This window comes from Bos javanicus, chromosome 9 (genome assembly GCF_032452875.1).
Source record: "Bos javanicus breed banteng chromosome 9, ARS-OSU_banteng_1.0, whole genome shotgun sequence".
NCBI classification, from domain to species: Eukaryota; Metazoa; Chordata; class Mammalia; order Artiodactyla; family Bovidae; genus Bos; species Bos javanicus.
Genome location: NC_083876.1, coordinates 32,539,482 through 32,564,542, shown reverse-complemented (window position 1 = coordinate 32,564,542; position 25,061 = coordinate 32,539,482). Strand labels below are relative to the sequence as shown.

General features: G+C 42.5%; 1 long non-coding RNA gene and 1 pseudogene across 1 annotated transcript; one reads left to right on the top strand and one right to left on the bottom strand.

Annotated features, from left to right (window-relative positions):
- The first annotated feature begins 1,092 nt into the window (after positions 1–1,092).
- LOC133253788 (uncharacterized) lies at positions 1,093–24,395 on the top strand. The gene is made up of 4 exons (XR_009738434.1): positions 1,093–1,233; positions 2,938–3,046; positions 3,747–3,978; positions 23,842–24,395. It is a non-coding gene; the product is annotated as an uncharacterized LOC133253788 (long non-coding RNA).
- Positions 11,322–14,180, bottom strand: LOC133254467 (peptidyl-prolyl cis-trans isomerase D-like; annotated as a pseudogene).
- Positions 24,396–25,061: the final 666 nt, after the last annotated feature.

Here is a 25,061-nt window from a genome sequence, read left to right as displayed (position 1 = left end):
CTCATCAGAAAGTAAAGCCCCTACCTAAACTTGGCAAGAGGCATCTGCACAGTCTTTCTAGAACTGTCATCTCACAGACTTCAGTGCAATTTTATTCAACAATACCTCATCCAGAGCCGACAAATAAAAAGTAAACCCTATCCAGAACACACTTCTCTGAATAAGAATGCACTGGGATATACAAAGCTGAAATTTTGGTCTCAGAATCAGTTATTTTTTCCCTTTTTACAGAATTTTAACTTTTTACAGCCCAGTATAAAGACCTAATGAACCATCGGGATTTTTAAAAAATATATATATTGAGGGAGTTTACAGAGATGAGGAGTATTTATAACATATCCTCTGGAAACAAATTCATTTGAACAAGGTAATTGTTCCCTTGTGATAAGGAGGCAGCTGGTTTCATGGTGTTGCCATTGTTATCCATTTCTAAAAAGGTGTCTGCATTTAAAAAGGGCTTTGTAACTCATGAGCCACCTATTCCTTCCCTCCTGCCTTGGATGAAGTCACTAAGCTATCTTTATAATTTCAACATTATTTTCCAAGAACACACTGAGCAGCTATAAATAGAACATTAGGGAAATTCAAACCCGTGCAAGTGGTAGGAAAACTGGATTAAACATTGGTCTGCCGTGGTAAAGAACCTGCCTGCCAGTGCAAGAGATGCGGGTTCAACCTCTGGGTCAGGAAGATCCCTTGGAGGAGGGCATGGCAACCCATTCCAGCATTCTTGTCTGAAAAATCCCATGGACAGAGGAGCCTGGCGGGCTACAGTCCATGTGGTTGCAAAAGAGTCAGATATGACTGAGCACATACACGCACACACACCATCATGATCAAAAGTGAGCATGGTAAAAATCAATTAAAGAGATTGTGCTGCTTAGAGAATAAAGGTTTCAGATAATAGCATTGACTCCCAAAGTGAAAGGGTAATTTGCACATTTTCTCCTTGAAGAAATTACCGGTTATGGACAGGCAGAAGCCCCCCACTTTCTGGGAAAATGATTTGGCATAACTTGCAATTCGTGTTGCTGCAACTGGAACATTGGAGGTGAGAATTCTGTTCTAGGACAGAGTTCTTTTTCACCTGGCATCAGCTTCCCTGCCCACCCTTCATCCCAACACATGTTAGTCATAAACAACTCTCTTGGCAATACAGGCTCTTCTCCAAGTTCTGTCAGTGGTTCTCCAAGTGCTTCCAGCCTGTCCATTTGGGCCACAGCAACGAGCAGGGTAAGTTATCTCAGAGATGTTTCAAAACAAGAAATGAAATCTTCCTGACCTCTTTCTGGCCTCCTCCTTGGAAAAAGAATAGGAGTTGCCTGTTAGCAAGTCTTTGAACTTTTGTGTGATCTTTCCTTGAATTTCCAAGAGGAGTTCTGCAACAAGTTGCTTTTTTTTTTTAATTGACATATATTGAGTTCTTGGTTTTAACTGATTTTGTTCCTCTGAGACTGTATTTTATTCACTTAACGTGTTGTAGTTTGTTGTTGATCTACTTTCAGTGGGAATAGGTTTTGCATGGATTTTTAAAGGTTTATCTAAAATAACTAAATGATGAACAAATTTCTCTTCCACTTCAGTGTAACTAAGCTTACCAGTAATCAAAGAAAGTAAGTTGTTATGAGCTCAATACACAGCTTTTTACTTTGTATTTTTAAATAGAAAAGAAGGGAAAAGCACTTTATCAAAGAACAGAACTTGGAGAAGCAAGTTCTTAATAGACGTCTTTTGAATCCAGACAAGTAAATATGTAAAATTTTCAAGGTAAGGTGTGACTAGTGAGTGTAGATTTGAAATCAGAAGGGTAAGGCAAAATGAGCAAAGTTATTAAAACCATTATCACTATCAACTATATGGCTTCCCCGATAGCTCAGGGGTTAAGAATCCACCTGCAATGCAGGAGACACAGGTTCGATCCCTGAGTTGGGATCCCCTGAAGGAGGAAATGGCAACCCACTCCGGTGTTCTTGCCTGAAAAAAATCCCTGGACCAAAAATCCCAGAGCTGGAGGGGCTACAGTCCAAAGGGTCACAAAGAGTCAGACATGAGTTAACAGCTGAGCATGAGTGCAATTCTATATATGTATGTATTGAAGTGAAGTGAAGTGAAAGTCACTGTCGAGTCTGACTCTTTGTGACCCCATGGACTGTAGAGTGCATGGAATTCTCCAGGCCAGAATACTGGAGTGGGTAGCCATTCCCTTCTCCAGGGGATCTTCCCAACCCATGGATTGAACCCAGGTCTCCCGCAATGCAGGCAGATTCTTTACCAGCTGAGCCACGAGGGAAGCCCAGGAATACCTAATGACTGAGCATGAGCACAATACTATATATGTATGTATAGGTATGTATTACTGAGTCATTTACTGTATACCTGAAACTAACGAAATATTATAAATCAACTATACTTCAAACAAATGTTTAAACCTATGATATAAACTTGCAATTAAATACGTTATATCAAAACCAAATGTAATAAATACTCAAACTACATCACTTCCTACTTACATTACTACACTTCCTACTTCCATTTGTTCTTATCTGTGGACTGGAGGTAATTAACATAGATTGTATCTGTGTGGTAGAAACAGCACATGGTTGAGCCTTACTGCATATCCCTCCAACTCCATGCACAGGGATGTGAGGTTAGTAGCTTGACATTGGCTTTGCTGGAGTAAATACACCAGGAAATCCGGACAAACAGAACAAAGTAGGGCTTTTCACCAGACCTCCAATTGTTTCAAATATTTACCAGCTCTCTACGCCTGAACAGCATAGTGACCTTGCTGGTTCAGAGCATGGACAGAGCTAAAGGGCCTGTTCTGTTCTCTTTGATTGCTCTAGATGTGTTTTTGCTTTTGTTTTTGTTTTTAACCTCTTCATTTTTCAGCATCATTCCTTTCTCTGTGAATTAACTCTTTTTTATTCCATGCAGTTGCACCAAAGGGTGAAATTACAAATCCCCAGCTCTCTCTGGTCTCAGTGGTGGCTTGAGTCTGACCAATCGTGATACTGCAAGCCACCAGCCACAGTGATTGGTTCAGGTATAAGCATATGAGCCAAACTGGGACAGAGTCCTCCTTAAAATGCAATGGATAGAAGCCGGCTAGGATTAAGAGCAGCATATATAGGCAGAGGGAAGCAGGACCCTGAGGGCATTATTTGAAATTTGTTTGAAGCCAGATGCCCTTTGGACTTCCTAGCTACCTAAGCCAATATAGTCCCTTTTTGCGTGACAAATAGACATTTTTAAAATCTTGAGTAACTCTGGTAAAATGCCATATAATATCATATGTGGTGGTCCATTGGCTAAGACTCCATGCTCCCAATGCAGGGGACCTAGGTTCCATCCTTGGTCAGGGAACTAGATCCCACATACCGCAGCTAAGAGTTCATGTGCCACAACTAGATTCTGCATGCCAAAACTGAAAAAAAAAAAAAAAAATCCAGCATGCCACAACAAAGATCAAAGATCCAATGTGCTGCAGCTAAGACCTGGCACAGCCAACTAAAATAAATAAATATTAAAATAAATCATACTGAGAAGTTTCTTCTCAGGCTACAGGGACAGAGCTTCATAGAGGGGGGTTGCAATTTGACCTAGACTGTGACCAGATTTGTAGACCACAAAATAAAGTCTTTAAGCACAGTCCTACTGCAATTTTTCAGATCAACCAGAATTTGTGTAAATGTATGTGATTCTATTTAAAATACTAAATATTATATTTGCTTGATACCTTGAAGTTCCTGAAAGATAAGGACAATGCAAAGTCTACCATCACATCCCCAGGACTTATGCCCTCATCATGTAGAACTGAAGAAGAGATCACTCAGGAAATACTGGTTGAGAGAAAGGCTGTCTCCTAAAGACGCTGCATCCAGCTGTACCATGATGATGATTCAGCGGTTTTATGCAATACCCCACAGCTTTCTTTGTGGAAAGGCATATGGACGACGCTGTTTGATGTGAGGCAGGGTAAGCAGATTCAATAAGTAAAGACATTCTAGCTCATCAGTATGCGGTCTGACCTTGAGAGCTGAAGTTGTTTCTGTATAAGCCGAATTTCCCGTTTCTAAGTCTCTGGACTCAAGGGACCCAAGGAAGAAAAATATCCTACCCTGTTTTATAACAACCAAAAAAAAAAAACCGATTAATCCGTTGGCTATTTGCAAAGTAATTTAAAGCTATAACTCAAATTGCAAAGTTCACAAGTTTGTTTCTAGTATATCTCATACCCACCCACAGCAACATCAAACAAGAATGCTCTTGTCAGGACAGACTGGTGGTTGCTAAGGGGAATGGAAGGTTTGAAAGTACGGGATTAGCAGAGGCAAACTATTATATATAGGATGGATAAACAGCAAGGCCCTACTGTAAAACCCAGAGAATCATATTCACTCTCCTGTGACAAATCGTAATGGAAATGAATATGAAAAAGAATGTACATATATACATATAGATAAAGAATATGAAAAACAATATATATGCATATATTAATAAATATAACTAAGTCACTTTGTTGTATAGAAGAAATTAACATGACATTGTAAATTAACTATACTTCAGTAAAATTTAAATAAATACATAAAAAAGAATGCTCTTGTCAAAACAAGTGAAAATGTTAGTTGCTCAGTGATGTCTGACTCTTTGCAATCCCATGGACTGTAGCTGGCCCCACTCCACTGTTCATAGGGATTCTCTAGTGAAGAATACTGGAGTGGGTTGCCGTGCCCTCCTCCAGGGACTCTTCCCAACTCCAGGGATCAAACTCAGGTCTCCTGCACTGCAAGCAGATCTTTACCATCTGAGCCACCAGGAAGCCCTATCAAAACAAGAGCAGTGTCTTATCCCAGTTGGACTCTTTTAGGGAAACACCTGCCACCCCTTTGGCATTTCCATAGAGATGAAGGAAGAGGGTTGGAATGAACATTTCTGGATCTTCTCTCTGTCCCTTTACTCATTCTTGCTCATGAGAATAAAAACAGATCTGTCTGGAGAGACAGAGAATAATCAGGCATATATTTACCAAGCTCACCAGGGTGGGGTGAGGCACCCTGGGCTCACCCTTCTGAGGCCAGAAGCATATCAGTCTTTCCTTCAGCTGGCCCTCTGTTCTTCTAGAATTCGGTTATTAAACAGCCACGATTCTTTGTGGGGTTGGCTGGGAGCTCTCCCTATAGGTAAGGAACAAGGCCAAAATTGGGAGAAAAGGAGGAAATTCTGACCTCCATTAAGCCTAACTTCAACCCTCTGGGTATGTGCTGTAAGCTCCGTCATGTCCGATTCTTTGCAACCCCATGGACTGTAGCCCGCCAGGCTCCTCTGTCTATGGAATTTTCCAGGCAACAATATTGAAGTGGGTTGCCATTTCCTACTCCAGGGGATCTTCCCAACCCAGGGATCAAACCTGTGTCTCCTGCATCTCTTGCATTGGCAGGCAGATTCTTTATTGCTGAGCCACGAGGGAAGCCCTTTAAAATGGTTTGTTTATTGCTACAAAAGCTAACCACCTGGGGAGGGAGAAAGAAGGGAGGTTTGGGAAGGACGGGGCATGGGAGGACCTATGGCTGATTCTTGTTGATGTATGATAGAAAACACAAAACTCTGTAAAGCAATCATCCTTCAACTAAAAAAATAAATTTAAAACAAAACAAAGCAAAAAAAGCCAACCACCATTGGAGCCTTCAGCAAGTCATAATCTTTTTGCTGATAAAAGGTTTTGGCCTTGATGTTGATGGCTGCTGACTGATCAGGGTGGCGGTTGCTGAAGTTTGAGGTGGCCATGGCAATTTCCTAAAATAAGACAGTAAAGTTTGCTGCACTGATCGACACTTCCTTCCACAGATGATTTCTCTGTAGCATGTGATGTTGTTTGATTCATTTTACCCACAGTAGAACTTTCAGAATTGGAGTCAATCCTCTCAAACCCTGCCGTTGTTTTATCAACTAAGTTTATGTAATATTCTAAATCCTTAAACCTCAACCTCTAACACCTGTTTATCAGGGGCTTGCCAAGCCAGCAGGGGATACGTTGGTTTGCCCCAGCAGCGACGCCATATCAAGAACAGCTACTATGATTTGAGTTATCATCTGATTAAGTTTACAATAATCAACCATCATTCTCTGTGATCCATTATCAGCCAAATAGCAAATACAGATTTGGTAGAAATCACCACCCAAACCTCCCAAGCCTTTGATGGTGGCACTAATCTCTGCAGTACCTGTAAGACTGCAGTATTACTGTTGGTTTACTAATTGGGGAAGTTTTAATGGCATCCATTTGCTCTCTCCTACTATTAACAGTTCTCATTTCACAGGTCACAGAACCAACTTGGGGCTTCTGCCAGTTGCTGAATAGCAAAGTAAATCTAGAGTTGGAGAATTAGTTGGAAGGTGGGTTCAGGAACTCACCAGACACACAGATTAACATGAGTCAAAAGTTCTTTGATCCCTTGACGTCATGTCAAGGGTGGACCTTGACATTCTGACTGGTAGACCACAGTAGTATTTTGTGTCTCTAGGAAACAGTGTCAGCTCTGAGCCAGAATCACGACACCTGACCCATCTCCTTGCTCTGGTGCACAGTTACCGTGGGAAATAGCCACAGGTCCCTAATCAGAAGGCTGTGAGGAGTGTTGTTGCAGAAACTTTGCCTATGTAGCAGGGTTTCCCCTTAGGTAACTCAACATTTAAGGATCCCTCTTTTAAGGGATCCTTCATTGAAGAGGCTCTGTATTTGTCAAAAGGATCAAGGCTGGTTGAAAGAATGTGACTCCATTATGGTGATTCAAGTCAGACCTCCATTGATCAGATCTCAGGCTTTTCTATTTATACAAAATGGAGTATGACTTTAGTGGAATGTCCATCCACTTCCATTCTTGGGACACCACAGTCAATCACCAATGCCAAAGATTTCTGTAGGTCAGGCTGTTCTTATGACGAGTTCAGCTCAGCTGTTCCCCATAGAAACCATGGCTGTGCTCTCTCCGGCAATCAAGTACATTGGAAGGGAAGATTTTGAATGCTGTCATCTCAACCAGTGTAAAGAGAAGGACCATCTGCTATGAACCTTGGCCCCATGCAGGAGTGATTACTGCTTGAGGACAGAAAGCAGAGGGGCATGCCCTCTGACTGGATCCAGAAGGAGAGAGGAGAAAACCCCCTGTATCTGAACAGAGGAGTGAAAAAAGATGAATGGATGGAGCCTGAACTTGGCTTCGGGGGCCAGTTACTCTCCCACCATGTGACTTGGCTCAAACTCCATAGATGTAAGTCTGAGCCAAATTGCCCCTACTTCTGTCTTGGGGAAGGGCAGGGTAAGAAGATGGACAGAGGCAACATTTCTAATCCTAGCATTCACCCAGATGAGAAAAGGGTACAGACCCCTTCCTACATGGAAACAAGACTGCTAGTATGAGTCCGGATGAAAGCGTAGGGTTTGGATCAGCTGAAATGACAGGTTTCACGTGCTTGACCTAGCGGGAAAGAGGATTCAGGAGCACAAAGGCAGGAGAGGGTGGCAAAGGGGTTCTCTGGTTCTGACAAGTGACCTGCACCCCACTAAAGCTCCTGTCCCAGGAGAGGGCTAGGTGACAATAAGGACCCAAAGCCTGACTTGTGATACAAAGTGTACATGGGGTCAGAACTTACAGTATTTAGGACAAAAGAAGTAATTTCAAAGCAATTTCCAGTCTGTAAGCAGAAATTTCCTCAAGTGTCTCCAAATTTTATTAGCCGAAAATTAGACAGCTATTCCCTAATCACCTCAACCCCTAGAAATGTGGCCCTTCGGGCAAGTTTGCCCTGAAGTTGCAGTTATGCAAAAATATGCCATTTATGTAACAATGAGTTTTAGATAATTCTCTACTTCCCTGGTGGCTCAGTCGGTACAGAATCCACCTGCAATGCAGGAGGCTGCCTGCAATCGGGAAGATCTCCCAGGGAAGAAAATGACAACCAACTCCAATATTCTTGCCTGGAGAGCCCCATGGACAGAGGAGCCAGATGGGCTACAGTCCATGAGGTCACAAGTGTCAGACACGACCTAGCAACTAAGCCACCACCACCTATAACATTAGTCCTTCTGCAGGAAATGTTCATGTGGCTATTAAATATTCACTAAAACTTTAACTTTTATTTTTATACATCCCTGAATGAAAAAAAAAAAGGCAAGAAATACATTTCCTGGTACCAAACCATAAATTTCAATTCAGTTCAAGAAGCTGAAAGAATAGGACCCCTGCCTCCAAGGGACACAAAAAGCAGCAGGGGCTCCGCTTTGAAAAAGAGGCTAAGAATAAAGCGGGCACAGCAAATAACAGCTCTGGGCAGGACAGAAACCAGTCAAACTCTTGCCAAAAATTATTGCATTAAATGCTAACCCCTACTTTAAGGTGGCAACCACAATTTAGTTTTTGAATCCTTCCCTTTATAAGTAGGGCTTCCTGCTACTTTCTGAGAAATGGAAGCACTTCTGTTTGCAAGATGATTTATTATTATTTTTTTTTTTTACAAGAGCCAGAATTTAAGACTGGCATCAAAACCCAGCCAACTTAAGCCTAGGGAGAAGACAGTAACACTGGTTATTTTATCCAAAGATGAGCCAGTCACATTTTTGGTACATCAATGCCACGTTTGCCTGAGAACAAATTTAGGAAGCCTGGCTGCATGCATATCTCCTGTTTGTGACTTCTCTGCATGATTGGATGGTATTGGCAATGATCTGGAACAGTCACCAGGGGATGCTTCCCCTAAGAACAGCATAGTTAAGTGGCATTTCTATGGTGTTCTTTTTCATAGTGACAAATGGACCCGAGGTGGATGAAATTGCATGGAGCCCCACATGACCAGCTGTGTCCAAGCAGAGATTTAGCAGGAGGATGTAGAAAATGTTTTTGTTCAAGGAGAGAAATTTCACGGTGGAGATAGATGGTAGGGGCAGGGGAGCTGGAATGTTGTGTTTTAAAACATTCAGGAGATCAAAATAGGTATGCAAGCTCGGAAGATCCTTCAGGAATAACAGAAATAATGGCACATACTCTTCATTGTGGGATACTTTAAAATGACTAATAAAATGAACGTTAACTATCTTCCCTTTGACATATTTTCAAAGCCTTCAGAAATGAAAACAGTTTCTTCATTAATGGTCAATTTCAACTGTGTTTGAAAGAAAATGTATAATGCCATTAATATGGGAATTGTGTGATCTAAGCCACCCAGCATTAAAAATAGGTGAGAATGACATTCAGTTTTGAAGCTTAACTTTGAATGGGTGCTCAGTCTTCCTAAAATATAACCTAATGATTAGACATGCTGATCGTTCCTCTGTGAAGAAAGTTATAGCCTCATGGAAATACAAACCATCTCTTTAATCGTAAGCATTCTAAAGAAAAAAAATAATTGATTATTAAGGGAAAAGGAGTTGAGTTTGGGGGTGGGAATGCAGAAAAGAAATATCTACAACTGAAATAAAAGATGAGAAATAAAACACATTTAGGAAAAACTTATGGTCCCAGGACCTAGGATTATTCTATGAGGCCACATAGAATAAAACATTATTCTATGTTTTTTGTTTTCCGTTTCTCCATAGTTACGTTGGGCTTCCCTGGTGGCTCAGATGGTAAAGCATCTGCCTGCAGTGCTGGAGACCTGGGTTCGATCCCTGGGTCAGGAATATCCCCTGGAGAAGGAAATGGCAACCCAGTCCAGTATTCTTGTCTGGAAAATCCCATGGATGGAGGAGCCTGACAGGCTATAGTCCATGAGGTCAAAAAGAGTGGGACACGACTGAGCGACTTCACTTTTTTTTTTCTTTGTGGCTCAGCTGGTAAAGAGTCTGCCTGTAATTCGGGAGACGTGGGTTTAATCCCTGGGTTGGGAAGATTCCCTGGAGAAGGGAAATGCTACCCACTCCAGTAGTCTGGCCTGGAGAATTCTATGGACTGCACAGTCCATGGGCTGTGAAGAGTTGGACACGACTGAGTGACTTTCACTTTCATAGTTACATAGGCCCATACTCCCTATGTATGTATGATTATACATCATATAGCTTTTTAAATTTTATATTCTAATAACCCCCTTTCTTTTAATTCTTCCCTTAGCAGAAGCCACTGGGGGAAAAAAATTCTTAAAAATAAAATATCTGCATATACACAAACGATACAATTTGTGTTTCATATTCCTCATGAGGATCATAAACACAGTTTTTGGCTGATTAAACTTCAGTCTCTCTTCCTTACAGCCCAAGAGTCTAGAATAGTTTCTGGCACATAGTAAATAAAAGCTTCTCTAACCTGGAGTCCCAAGAAAGCAGAGACTGAGATAAAGAACTTTTTGTTTATTTGTTTATTTTTTAGTAACTACTATTGTTTATTTGTTTGGCCCCATGGCTTGTGGGAATCTTAGTTCCCTGACTAGGAATCAAACCTGTGCCCTCAGCAATGAAAGTGCAGAGTCTACTTTCATTGGACTGCCAGAGAATTCTGGAGACGAAGACTTTAAATGTAACTACTCTACTGGTGAAAGAAATCCCAGAAGAGCAAAAGTGAGGGGAAGGGGTTCAGAGGGCAAATGTTGGCCTGATTGTTGAAGACCATCCTTTGCTAAGTGTAGAAACTGTCTTTCAAAATAATCTTCTGAAAGAGGAAGAAAGAAGACTTCATCTCTGGATCCCATCTCCCACTGGTCTCCCTTATGTTTCTGAGTTGTGCATGTACGAGACCTCCCAGAGTCCCCACCTCATGGTCAATAGAAAAGCTGTGGGTAGGTGGTGCCCGGAGGAAGTTGGAAAGAGCTCACACAGAAGAGAGGGTGGGAAGTGGTACCTAAGAGGAGTCTAACACCATACTCAGTAAATGCTTGCCAAAAGGATAGAATTGTATTACAATAGTAATAAAGTCATAGATTGAAGAGGAGTAAAAAGTCCTTAGCAATTCGATATCACAATCATCCATAATTTAATGAAGAAAAGACACAGGTTCTGCTTGGTTTTTTTCCCAAGCTTTTGTCTGTTTATTCAAACACAATGTGTCTTAAGGAGTTTAGAAACAGGCTGGAGACACCATTATCCTTTGAATAACGCAGAGAGCCACTGAAAAGGGAATCAGCGCCATGGTAGGTTGTAACACTGGTGTGTTAAGAGTAAGTCCCTATCCATATTCCTGGACTGTAAACACGGGGAACCAAAGTATCAGAGGTAGCACTGCTGCTGCTAAGTCGCTTCAGTCGTGTCTGACTCTGTGCGACCCCATAGACGGCAGTCCGCCAGGCTCCCCCATCCCTGGGATTCTCCAGCAAGAACACAGTGGGTATCAAACAGAACCAGACAAACCCTTTGTTCTGTCTTCCTCGCTTATGCAATCAACGCACACTTAAGCAAAACTGAATTCCTCGTTAAGCAAACATTTTTGCATGAGCTGCCTTCTCTTTATCTTTCTGTGCCTTCATCTTTTGCTTGACTTGCAGCAATTCTGCCTGGATAGCTTTATCTTCTGGTGCTATCTCCTGAGCTTTCTTAAAATCAGCCAATGCTTGAACATATTCTTTTAATCCTTGCCATCTTTCAGCTCTACGGTACAGTGCTTTGGTATTTGATGGGTCTATTTCAAGGGCCTCCAAACAGCTATCGACTGCACCCTGCCGATTGGACATCTTCAGTTTGTAAGCGCTGACATTCAGCATGCAGCTCAAAGCGACAGGCTACAGCTTTGCTCCATTTGCGTCCTCAGCAGCAGCCCTAGAGCCTTCCACATACCTTAAAAATTTTGTGTATTTTTTAATGGCCATCTTCCAGTTCTGGGATTTGAAAAATGTATTTCCAATGTTTTTTAAGTCTTCTGATATTAACACAATTTTATCTACATCTTTTAAATCCACATCCGCAACCTCGGGGAAATCTGGGTGACTGTCACCAGATCCATCCCTTGGGAATATTTCCCAATCATCACCTTCTTTCAGTTCTCCACATTCTGCAATAACACAAAATTTGGCAGGTTTTTCACCTTTCACCTCCACATTTTCCAGAATCTTTGCCACACCCATTCTTTAATCCCTTGGCCAAACACTATGTGCTTCCCATCCAAGTGTGGAGTCAGAACTGTGGTGATGAACTGGAAGCCATTGGTGTTGCTGCCTGCTTGGCCATGCTCAGCAATCCCTCCTCGTCATGCTTATAATGGAAATTTTCACCTTCAAGGTTTTCACCATAAATGCTTTCTCCACCTGTCCCATTCTGATTTGAGAAGTCTCCACCCTGAATCATCAAGTTTTTAATAATTCAATGCAAGGGACATCCTTTGAAACAGGGAGGTTTTCCAGTGGTGGGTCCAGTGCTTTTTTCTCCTGTATACAATGCACAAAAATTCTGCAGTTTTGGGTATAATATCTGCAAACAATTCTAAGACAATTCAACCAACTTGCTCCCCTCCGATGTCCACATTGAAGAAGACTCGGAGGTTACTGGGGTTGGAGAGCTTAGCCTGGGGGATGGATGCAACATTGTGGCTTTAAGACGCATGTATGACCACCTCGTAACACCGCGTGGTCACTGGACAGCTCGAACCCTAAAGTCGCAAGGTCCACCCACAGGTTCTGTTTTAAAAGAACTTGTTTCATGGAAGAATTTTAATATTGGCTGATTTTTGAAGCAGTTTTCTGACTATCAGCTCAGTCTAACTAGAGCTGATTAACTGGGGACCTGCAGCAATGTGCCAAAAAACTCACAGCACCTGCCCCTCAATTGGATTAAAGAAAAATCGTTCCTAAAAGCACGGAGCAAATCACACATTTCCACGAGCATCATCAGCAAGTATCTGCTAAGTTAACTTAAGTGATTCTTCAAATTTGCCACTGTCACCTGCAAGACTTCACATGGAGTCATCCTTCCCCATCCCATCACCCCTTTGTGACTATGACCCATCCTTCAAACCTACACTGGGAAATCACCTTTACCAAAAAGCCTTCGCATCCCCCTCTCTCTCCCCTTCGCTTTCCCTTCCTTCTCCCCTGTCTCCCTTCCTTGCATGTTTCATCCCTCTCGTTACTTTATCTTGGCTGCTTTCACATTACTCAATTTTACTGCTATCACTACATCTCTCATACTCATAAGAGTGACTCTTTCCCCGACTAGATCGTCAGCTCTTCCAGGGCTAAAATTCCGGCACTTATCTTTTAGGACCTGACACACAGCAGGCATCCAGCAAATTTCAGCTTAATGAAAAAATAAATCAGTTGCCATTTGAATAATAGGGAAAATTGCAAAGGTGTTTAAGAAGAGACGGTAGCTGATGGCTATAGTGGGGTGAATCAAGGGAATCTTGGAGGAGCTAGATGCAAGAGGAAGATGAGACTTGTGGACTTAGAAGAGACAGGCTGTTTCAGCGGAGGCTGTGACCATAAGTGGAAACATGTTTAATTTACTGTAAAGCAGTGGATTCTCCAGCTTGGCGAGGGCAGGGAGCTCTCGAGCAGGTCACGGGGAATAAAATCAGAGAGGAAAGTGGGGGTCAGGTTGCAGGGGCACCAAATGGCAGGCTTAGCAGCCTTACCTTTGTCCTCTATTTTAAGTTCTCAAAATATTTTGAGCAGTAGGCAACACAGCCAAGCGGAGTTTAAAAACAGCTCATAGACGTGCGGAAGAGCAATTGGAAGGAAGAAACCAACAACACTTAAGAAGCAAAAAGTGACTTCCCTTGACGAGCTCTGAGCCAAAGATAAGAGACAGAGTTTGGTGTTGGGAAAAACAATCTGGGAGGGCTTTAAAGATTATTTCCAAACTCAGTGCTTTCCTGTCCCGAGCTTCGAGTTGACATTCTCCACGACGTGACCTGAACTCTAAAGTCTAGTCTCCTCAAGTCCTGCTGAGTGGCCCATTCTCTGTCTCCACACACAACCTCTGCAGGCTCATCTCTGGGAAGACCTTGAGGCCTGAACTACCCTGCCTTCTACCCATTTCTTGCTGTCAAAATCTGACCTGCACTTTAACCCTCTCTTTATTTCTATTTTTTAAACTTTTTATTTCCTATTGGAGTATAGCTGATTAACAATGCTGTGAGAGTTTCAGGTGGACAGCAAAGGGGCTCAGCCATACATATACATGTATCCATTCTCACCCTCTCATTAAATGCTCTCTCCTCCATGATAGGAGGTGAATATAAGGAGGTCATCCCCAAGTAACTCATGTTACTTCCCTCAAGCCTTCTGGAGACAAGCTCTCCCTACTTCAGGTGTCTGGTCATATGGGTAGGGGTCAAATATAACCATATCTCTCTTGAGTTTTACACAGAGGAAGGATAAAATGTGGTGTAAACAAAAACCTGGATTTTAGTCTGTTCTATAGACCCGAGAATCCTGGACATCCTGAATCCAGACATCCTGGAATGTGAAGTCAAGTGGACCTTAGAAAACATCACTATGAACAAAGCTAGTGGTGGTGATGGAATTCCAGTTGAGCTATTTCAAATCCTGAAAGATGATGCTGTGAAAGTGCTGCACTCAATATGCCAGCAAATTTGGAATACTCAACAGTGGCCACAGGACTGGAAAAGGTCAGTTTTCATTCCAATCCCAAAGAAAGGCAATGCCAAAGAATGCTCAAACTACCGCACAATTGCACTCATCTCACATGCTAGTAAAGTAATGCTCAAAATTGTCCAAGCCAGGCTTCAGCAATACGTGAACCGTGAACTTCCTGATGTTCAAGCTGGTTTTAGAAAAGGCAGAGGAACCAGAGATCAAATTGCCAACATCCGCTGGATCATGGCAAAAGCGAGAGAGTTCCAGAAAAACATCTATTTCTGCTCTATTGACTATGCCAAAGCCTTTGACTGTGTGGATCACAATAAACTGCGGAAAATTCTGAAAGAGATGGGAATACCAGACCACCTGATCTGCCTCTTGAGAAATTTGTATGCAGGTCAGGAAGCAACAGTTAGAACTGGACATGGAACAACAGACTGGTTCCAAATAGGAAAAGGAGTATGACAAGGCTGTGTATTGTCACCCTGCTTATTTAACTTATATGCAGAGTACATCATGAGAAATGCTGGACTGGAAGAAACACAAACTGGAATCAAGATTGCCGGGAGAAATATCAATAACCTCAGATACGCAGATACATCACCCTTATGGCAGAAAGTGAGGAGGAACTAAAAAGCCTCTTGATGAAAGTGAAAGTGGAGAGTGAAAAAGTTGGCTTAAAGCTCAACATTCAGAAAACGAAGATCATGGCATCTGGTCCCATCACTTCATGGGAAATAGATGGGGAAACAGTGGAAACAGTGTCAGACTTTATTTTTCTGGGCTCCAAAATCACTGCAGATGGTGACTGCAGCCATGAAATTAAAAGACGCTTACTTCTTGGAAGGAAAGTTATGACCAACCTAGATAGCATATTCAAAAGCAGAGACATTACTTTGCCAACAAAGGTCCGTCTAGTCAAGGCTATGGTTTTTCCTGTGGTCATGTATGGATGTGAGAGTTGGACTGTGAAGAAGGCTGAGCGCCGAAGAATTGATGCTTTTGAAGTGTGGTGTTGGAGAAGACTCTTGAGAGTCCCTTGGACTGCAAGGAGATCCAACCAGTCCATTCTGAAGGAGATCAGCCCTGGGATTTCTTTGGAAGGAATGATGCTAAAGCTGAAACTCCAGTACTTTGGCCACCTCATGTGAAGAGTTGACTCATTGGAAAAGACTCTGATGCTGGGAGGGATTGGGGGCAGGAGGAGAAGGGGATGACGGAGGATGAGATAGCTGGATGGCATCACTGACTCGATGGAGGTGAGTCTGAGTGAACTCCGGGAGTTGGTGATGGACAGGGAGGCCTGGCGTGCTGCTATTCATGGGGTCGCAAAGAGTTGGACACGACTGAGCGACTGAACTGAACTGAACTGATAGACCCAAGGCCATTCACAATTTTAGTTTCCTCACAGGCAAAATAAAGGGGTTGAATGATGTCTTTACTTAGCTGACTCATGATTTGACACTCCATGTGACTAACAGTGAGACTTTTGTGTAGTAGTCGGGGGAGACACACAGGGAACTAAGAGCATGGCGCCTAGAGTGATTAGCATTTGTTGATTGATGGACTAACTCGAGACCCACTGCAATCACCTAGGTGTCTCTATTGCCTCTGTTTGGAATTGGCTGGTGCAGGGCCAAGATTTCAGAGCTGACTGTTGTTATGCCAGTGACTGCAGTAGCTTCCCCTCCATTATATTGAGATATTATTGACAGACAACAATTGTGTTGTCTTTCAGTAGTGTCTGACTCTTTGTGACCCCATGAACTGTAGCCCACCAGGCTTTTCGGTCCCTGGAATTCTCCAGGCAAGAATACTGGAGTGGATTGCCGTTCTCTTCTCTAGAGGGACTTCCCAACCCAGGGATCAAACCCTGGTCTCCTGCATCTCAGGCAGATTCTTGACCATTTCAGCTATAGGGAAGTCCTTAAGGTTCAAGATGTATTGATGCTTTTGAACTGAGGTGTTGGAGAAGCCTCTTGAGCATCCCTTGGAGTTCAAGGAGATCCAAACAATCAATCCTCAAGGAAATTAGTCCTGAATAGTCATTGAAAGGACTGATGCTGAAGCTGAAGCTCTAATACTTTGACCACCTGATGCAAAGAACTGTCTCACTGGAAAAGACGCTGATGCTGAGAAAGATTGCAGGCAGGAGAAGGGGACGACAGAGAATGAGATGGTTGGATGGCATCACCGATTCAATGGACATGAGTTTAAGCAATCTCTGGGAGATGGTGAAGGACAGGGAGACCTGGTGTGCTGCAGTCCATGGGGTCAAAAAGAGTCAGACATGACTGAGCGACTAAATTCAACTGAAGATGTATGTGACAAGTTAATGTGCGTATAACTTGCAAAATGATGACTTCAGTAAAGTTATTTACCACATCCATCATATCATATGGATTGTATATGTGTGTGTGCGTGTGTGTGTGTGTGTGTGTGTGTGTGTGTGGTAAAAACACTTAAGATCTACTCTCTTAGCAACTTTCAAGGATACAACACGATGTTGTTGACTAGAGTCACCACCTGCACTGCAGTTCTTAAGGCAGTGCTTCTCAAACTTAAACACACATTTGCATCACCTGGGGAGGACAGTTTGCCCTTCATATCCCTGGGTTCAGCATCTTTGGATTCAACCAACCATGAGGATACAGAACCCACTCATCAGAGGCCAACTGTACACAGCACACTTTTATATAAGTGACTTGAGCATCCAAGGATTTTGGTATCTGCAGAGGTCTTGGAATCAATCCTATGGACACTGGGGAACAACTGTAGCAGGGCTTAGAGAGTCTAGATTTGTGATTTTCAAAGTATATAAGTGACTTGAGCATCCAAGGATTTTGGTATCTGCAGAGGTCTTGGAATCAATCCTATGGACTCTGGGGAACAACTGTAGCAGAGCTTAGAGAGTCTAGATTTGTGATTTTCAAAGTAGGGCTCACAGACAGACATGAGTAGAGAGGGCCATCGTGGGCTGAGGAATAACTCTATGGGGGAAATAAAGTATAATCCCATAGACTTGAATTTTTATATTCTAACAAGTGCTGCTTGTTGGTGGAGGTTCCTACTGGGAGATTTGGTTGTCATGCATTGTTATTGTAATTATGTGAAGTGTATTCATTCACTCAACACCTACTGTTGCCAGGCATTGGTCTAGACACTGGGAGTACATCTGAACAAAACAAACAACTGGAAACTCCCTGCTTTCCTGGAACTCATATTTAATAAGGAAAATGTTGTAAACAGAACAAGATACACACATAGTTGGAATTCCTACACTTAAGCACACTTTTTAAAATCATATATCAATTTTTCTTCAGCTGCTTGCTGTTTGTAATGCTATTCTTGTCTTTTAATTATAAACTGATATTAGCTTAGCTTAAATTAATTATCAATTTAATTTTGGCCTGTTGTGGGTATCCAAGGGAGGTAGTTTGCACATATGTTTGCACCAGTGGTATCTGCTGCTGCTGCTGCTAAGTTGCTTCAGTTGTGTCCAACTCTGTGCGACCCCATAGACAACAGCCCATTAGGCTCCTCTGTCCCTGGGATTCTACAGGCAAGAACACTGGAGTGGGTTGCCATTTCCTTCTCCAATGCATGAAAGTAAAAAGTGAAAGTGAAGTCGCTCAGTCGTGTCCGACTCTTACGACCCCATGGACTGCAGCCTACCAGGCTCCTCTGTCCATGGATTTTCCAGGCAAGAGTACTGGAATGGGGTGCCATTGCCTTCTCCGAGTGGTATCTGAGGCCTATACATTTTCATTAGCTGGACTCCCAGACATGCAGGCATTTGAGACTCAATTATGAATCATCCACATTCCAGCTATCAGCTTAGTGTAATTAGAACAGATTAACTGGTGACCAGCAGCAGTGTGGTGAAAAGTCACAGATGACAGACCTGTCCCTCAATTGGATTAAAGAAAAATCAAAAACTTGGAGCAAATCACAGGTTTCCATGAGCATCATCAGCAAAAATCCTAAAGCAGATTTACCTAATCTCTTATCACCAAGTCCTTTTTCCTCAGAAGGAAGAAATGGATAGGGTAAGGGGACCATAATTCTGCAAGTTCACTGCATCCTTCTCAGGGAGAATCACCTGGAGGTTGAAATTCATGAGAATGCCTGCTGTAATCAAAGATTCCTACCACCTGGAGTCTTACAATTATTATTATATACAAGAGTCATGAGTTTTCTGTTGGGTTGATGATTTCATTAGACTTGTGCTTCCTTAGTTTCTGCTTCTCTGTTCTCTCTCTTGCCATCAGGGGAGCACTCACAGACACAGGCAGCTTGATTCCCTTCTTTCAGACAAGAGCAGGGTTTCTTTCCAAGTTTGGACATTGTAAGATGTTGGATGCTTACCCTACTTGGGCTCAGTTCAAACAGAAAAGTGAGAGATGCTGTCCTGGTAGAAGTTAGGATGTCAGACTGACAAGTGCCACGTAGCTTTTTTCACTTTGAAATACCTGATCTTTTTGAAATATTCTGCAATAAGTACATACTATTTTCATTATTTTAAAGTATTTTTAAATAAAATAAATGATTTGTTGAGGATGTTTGACTTAGTATGGTCACTGTGTTAGGAAAAGAAGTGAGGTGAAATTTTTAAAAACTGTTTGCTTCCTTTTGGCTAAAAAAGGAGAAACAAAATTATCTTTTTTATTACAGAAAATTGATTAAGTGCCCATTACCCTAGGAAACGTGTAACTGGACCTGGTTTTTTACTTTATGTGATTTAGAAAAGGTCTCCTCTCTTCTCAGAGCTCTGAGAAATGTCATTTTAATTTTTATACTTCTGGAAGGGAAAGCCCAACTCCAAACCCCTTTCCTAAAATTCCCAGGTATTTTCTAGTTCATAGAGTAGACCAGAGTGGCTTAGACCAAAGTTGGCTGGTAGAAAAGGACAGCACAGACCCCAAGGGGGCTTCACCTGCAGTACAGGACGATGGCCACTGGTGAGCGCGCGAGAGAGCAGTGGCTGCAAGCCCCCACTGGCCACACTGCCAGTGTCTCCTTGTTACAAAGGCAGAACTCATCCGCTGTGAATTGAATTACCCCCACATTTCTAGACCAGTCCACAGAGAGAGGAGAACTCAAAAGGAAGGAAGTATAGCTAAATACTCCTCAGAAGGCGTATGAGCTACACTCTGCTAAAATTTAACCATTAATAGGGAAAAGATAGCCATATTTGTACCCTACGCTGGTGAAATGAGTTTATTTGTTCTTATTTTTACCAGGCAAGATGAGGAGGCAATATTGCCTCAGCCAAGTTCTACAGAAAGATTAGGAGCCTGGATGTTTGTTGAGAAGATTCTGAATTAAGTTCTAGCAGCAAGCTTTAGTTATGTGTCCTCTGCACTGTAGATCACAGCTGCAAGTTTGAAGGACCTGTTTCCTGGGAGAAGTACTCAGGAGACCCAGGGGTGGCGCAGGAAGTGATGACAGGGGAACGTGACAAATGAGCAAACATCCAGATGCGTCCCAGTATCAGGGACTTTCTGAGCTGAGGGACTTGTTTGGAGGTAGGAGAGGAGCTGCAGTTCTTGTTTGTTTGAAAGCCTTTTCTCTGGAGAGACGTGCCCTTAGTTCTTTCAAATATATTGGGAAGTTTCCACTTGCCCTGAAAGCCTTCCCAGACTAGGTGCTGCAGTGTCTGACAGGACCTCAGAGTCTTTCATCCTCTGAAACATGGTTTCCCAGATGCCGTTTAGAGCACTGGAATGAAAAGCCCATCAACACAAATGTAAGCAAGAGTGAGAAGGAGGTTTGCTGGGGACAAAGAAGCCAAGTCATTCCTCACCTCCAATTTGCTTAAGGGTGCTGGATTAGTTTCTGAGACTACCACGGGTAGCTGAAAACAGCAAAATGTGTTCGCTCACAATTCTTATGAAACAGTACTCCACATAGTTAAAAAGCAAAACAAAACAAAACAAAACCCTGAAACCATGCCCCATAGTGTTAATAGAAATTAGTGACTAACAGAGACCCTGAGGCTTCTGAAAGTCTGTTTCCACCCAGTTTTGAACCAGGGACCTCTGGCATGTGAGGCGAACGTGATAACCACTACACTACAGAAACAAGGCCCATATGGTTTGTCTTCACAGAACAGTAGATAAGGGAACAGTTTATTTTTTAAAAACCATCTGCCTGTAACACAACAAAACTGGCTTAAACTAGATAGAACAGACAGGGCTGACCTGCATCTGCACAGCATAGACTTGCTTGCCAGTAGGTGACCTTTTGATGTCAAAGCCCCAAATTTCCCCACATTTTACACTAACTTCCCCCAGATTGGCATGTGTCCCATGAGAAGGCAATGGCACCCCACTCCAGTACTCTTGCCTGGAAAATCCCATGGATGGAGGAGCCTGGTGGGCTGCAGTCCATGGGGTCACTAGGAGTTGGACACGACTGAGCGACTTCACTTTCACTTTTCACTTTCATGCATTGGAGAAGGAAATGGCAACCCACTCCAGTGTTCTTGCCTAGAGAATCCCAGGGATGGGGGAGCCTGGTGGGCTGCCATCTATGGGGTCTCAGAGAGTCAGACACGACTGAAGCAACTTAGCAGCAGCAGTAGCAGCAGCATGAGGAAGCATGTAGTTCAGTTGCGCCTGTACAGGAAGATGGTTATGTCACCTTCCCCCGCTGCAGTCACTTTCCTCTCCACCTCTGACCATCCTATACTCCTCACCCATCAATGTCCCAAGTCCCCCATCTTCAGGGAGGCGGGTCTGAGATTGCTCTCCTATCTCCTCAGTTGGCTGCCTCATGAATAAACTCTCTGCTGCAAACATTGACGTCTTGGTGTTTGGCTTGCTACCTGTTGGGCCAAGGAAACTGGTTTGGTAACACCGGAGGCTAGAAGTTCAGAGCCAAGGTGTGAACAGGACTGTGCTCTCAAAATTTTAGGGAAGAATCCTTCCTTGCCTCTTCCTTGCCTCTGGTGGTCATCAGCAGCCTTGGTCCTCCTTGGCCTGGAGATGCCCCACTCCAGTCTCTATCCCTGTTTTACACAGTATTCTTCCCTCTCGGCATTTCAGATATTTCTCCTTATAGGGACACTAATTATTGGAGTAGGGCCCTTCCTAATCTAATATGATCTAATTTTAACTAATTACATCTGCAAGACCATACCTCTGGAGGGTGGACTTCTGAAACAAGATGTGAAATTCCAGGTGGACATCAATCTGGGGGAACACAAGTCAACCTAGTCAGCTAGTCAACCTAGTGGGGCTTCCCTGGTGGCTCAGATGGTAAAAGAATCTGCCTGCAATGCATGAGACCCAAGTTCCATCCCTGGGTTGGGAAGATCCTGTGGAGAAGGGAATGGCTACACACTCCAGTTTTCTTGCTTGGATAATACAATGGACAGAGGAGCCTCATGGGTTATAGTCCGAAGGGTCACAAAGAGTCAGACACAACTGAGTGACGAACACTAGTCAGCCTAGTACAGGAGATTTACCTGCTTTGACTGTATTTGCTTCACTGCAGATGGTGACTGCAGCCATGAAATTAAAAGACGCTTACTTCTTGGAAGGAAAGTTATGACCAACTTAGATAGCATATTCAAAAGCAGAGACATTACTTTGCCAACAAAGGTCCATCTAGTCAAGGCTATGGTTTTTCCTGTGGTCATGTATGGATGTGAGAGTTGGACTGTGAAGAAGGCTGAGTGCTGAAGAATTGATGCTTTTGAAGTGTGGTGTTGGAGAAGACTCTTGAGAGTCCCTTAGACTGCAAGGAGATCCAACCAGTGCATTCTAAAGGAGATCAGCCCTGGGATTTCTTTGGAAGGAATGATGCTAAAGCTGAAACTCCAGTACTTTGGCCACCTCATGCAAAGAGTTGACTCATTGGAAAAGACTCTAATGCTGGGAGGGATTGGGGGCAGGAGAAGAAGGGGATGACAGAGGATGAGATGGCTGGATGGCATCACTGACTCAATGGATGTGAGTCTGAGTGAACTCCGGGAGTTGGTGATAGACAGGGAGGCCTGGTGTGCTGTGATTCATGGGGTCGCAAAGAGTGGGACACGACTGAGCGACTGAACTGAACTGAATGTTCTTAATATGAAGAAGTATCAAGATAAAAAGAGGACTTCTCTTTTTTAATTGAAAGAAAACAATGTTTAATAATCTATTCCTACAAATATATGATTTAAATTTAGAAATCATAACAAATTATATTTCAGTTTCCAACCTTAAAACTAGACATTTCCTTGTCTATTAGACCTGGAAAGATATCAATATTATACAAGAAAATGAACTTTTTTACTCTGCCCTCTAAATATAAAAGAGGATTTCTTATGACTTGGATTAGCACACAGCTGACAGGAGATTTTTTAATTTATTTTAAAAATAAACTTTTTCACTAGATGGGGTCATTCAAGGATAAAGATTACTCCTCATGAGGTTGAAATCCACTAATATATCTTGTATGATTTCCAAACCAGCTGTTGACAACATTCTTAATATAGGAAGGAATATAATTACAAACAGCTCTTCTTCCAATCTGCCTTTACATGTTCCTTTCAGCAAGTTCCCTGTAGAGTATCATGACTTACATCCATCTCCCATTCCCAACCTCAATCTCCTTCTTGTTGACAATGGTCTCTGGGACTCTGGGAAACTGAAAGGAGAAAATTCACACAAAATTATTGCTGACCTCTTTCTGTGGCATTCTTTAGAAAGAGCCTTTCTAAACATCTAAATCTGTATAAAGAATGAATCCAGAGGAAATAACAAATACTACTTAATATATTAATGGTAGAAAGTATTATCTCCTCAAAGTGTAGAGACAAGGCAATCCACTATTGCCTATGTATCAGATATATAACCAGTACTCTTGCCTGGCAAATCCCATGGATGGAGGAGCCTGCTGGGCTGCAGTCCACGGGGTCGCTAGGAGTCGGACACGACTGAGTGACTTCACTTTCACTTTTCATTTTCATGCATTGGAGAAGGAAATGGCAACCCACTCCAGTGTTCTTGCCTGGAGAATCCCAGAGATGGCGGAGCCTGGTGGGCTACCATCTCTGGGGTCTCACAGAGTCAGACACGACTGAAGTGACATAGCAGCAGCAGCAGCAGCAGCAGCAGCAGCAGCAGCAGATAAACACGCTGAAACACATGGGTCATAAGCTACAAAACTATCTATTCAGTAATGAGAGAAAAATAAAGGTGTGCTTCCAAAAAATAGAGAGTAAAAGCCAAGTGGAGTAAGGATTTATTTATGCTTATTTATTTATATAAATACGCTTATTTAAACAGAATACACTTACGGCTGTGGTTCACAATCTGTCCCTGTCTCTTTCAGTGCTTTGCCTAAGGTAGCCTGGTGAGAAACATCGCACGTCTGGATTGGATTCAAGAAGACTTTATAAACATCATCTATACCCAGAAGCCTCAACAATCTTTGAAGTCATACAAATGCCCTATGAGCTAAAGAATTGAAGCACAGAAAAATTTGTGAGGAAATTTGCAGTAAGCAAAACTGGTTACTGAATGTCTTCAATAGAAAATTATGCATTGTTCAGAGTACAGTCTTCTAGGCTATCTGATTTAAGCCTATCATTGCCTTGAAGCTATTTTACAACTCTTATAAGTTGTAGAAAACTGATAATGAGGTAAAATAATTGCTTACTGACAATTCTTGTTTATCCATATGAAATAAATTCTCACTAGTGGAGGTTTGGTTGACTTCTTTTCCCCACGAAGGAATAGCATTTTGAAACCACTTGCAAATTCATTTCAGTATTCCTGATTTATAAATGTGTTTGTTCTTTGGATTATCTTTTGAATTAGCTATAACAGCTTTTCCAGTTCCCGCATTTAATTAATGAGTTAAATAAAATCTTTGACACATGTTCACTTCATATTCATGAGTCATATTACTTAAAAAAAATTACCCTTTATAGATTTATGGAACAAAACATGCCACTACTTTCAGACTGAAGTCTTCAATTTTTACTGAAAATTAAATCTAGCTATTCAGTTCAGTTCAGTTCAGTCACTCAGTCTTGTCCGACTCTTTGCGACCCCATGAATCGAAGCACGCCAGGCCTCCCTGTCCATCACCAACTCCTGGAGTTCACTCAATCTCACGTCCATCGAGTTGGTAATGCCATCCAACCATCTCATCCTCTGTCATCCCCTTCTCCTCCTGCCCTCAAGCCCTCCCAACATCAGAGTCTTTTCCAATGAGTCAACTCTTCGCATAAGGTGGCTAAAGTACTGGAGTTTCAGCTTTAGCACCATTCCTTCCAAAGAACACCCAGGACTGATCTCCTTCAGAATGGACTGGTTGGATCTCCTTGCAGTCCAAGGGACTCTCAAGAGTCTTCTCCAACACCACAGTTCAAAAGCATCAATTCTTCGGCACTCAGCTATCTTCACAGTCCAACTCTCACATCCATACTTGACCACAGGAAAAACCATAGCCTTGACTAGACGGACCTTTGTTGGCAAAGTAATGTCTCTGCTTTATTAGGTTAAATTTAAGTGAATTATATATTCCTGTTACGTACTCCTGGAATA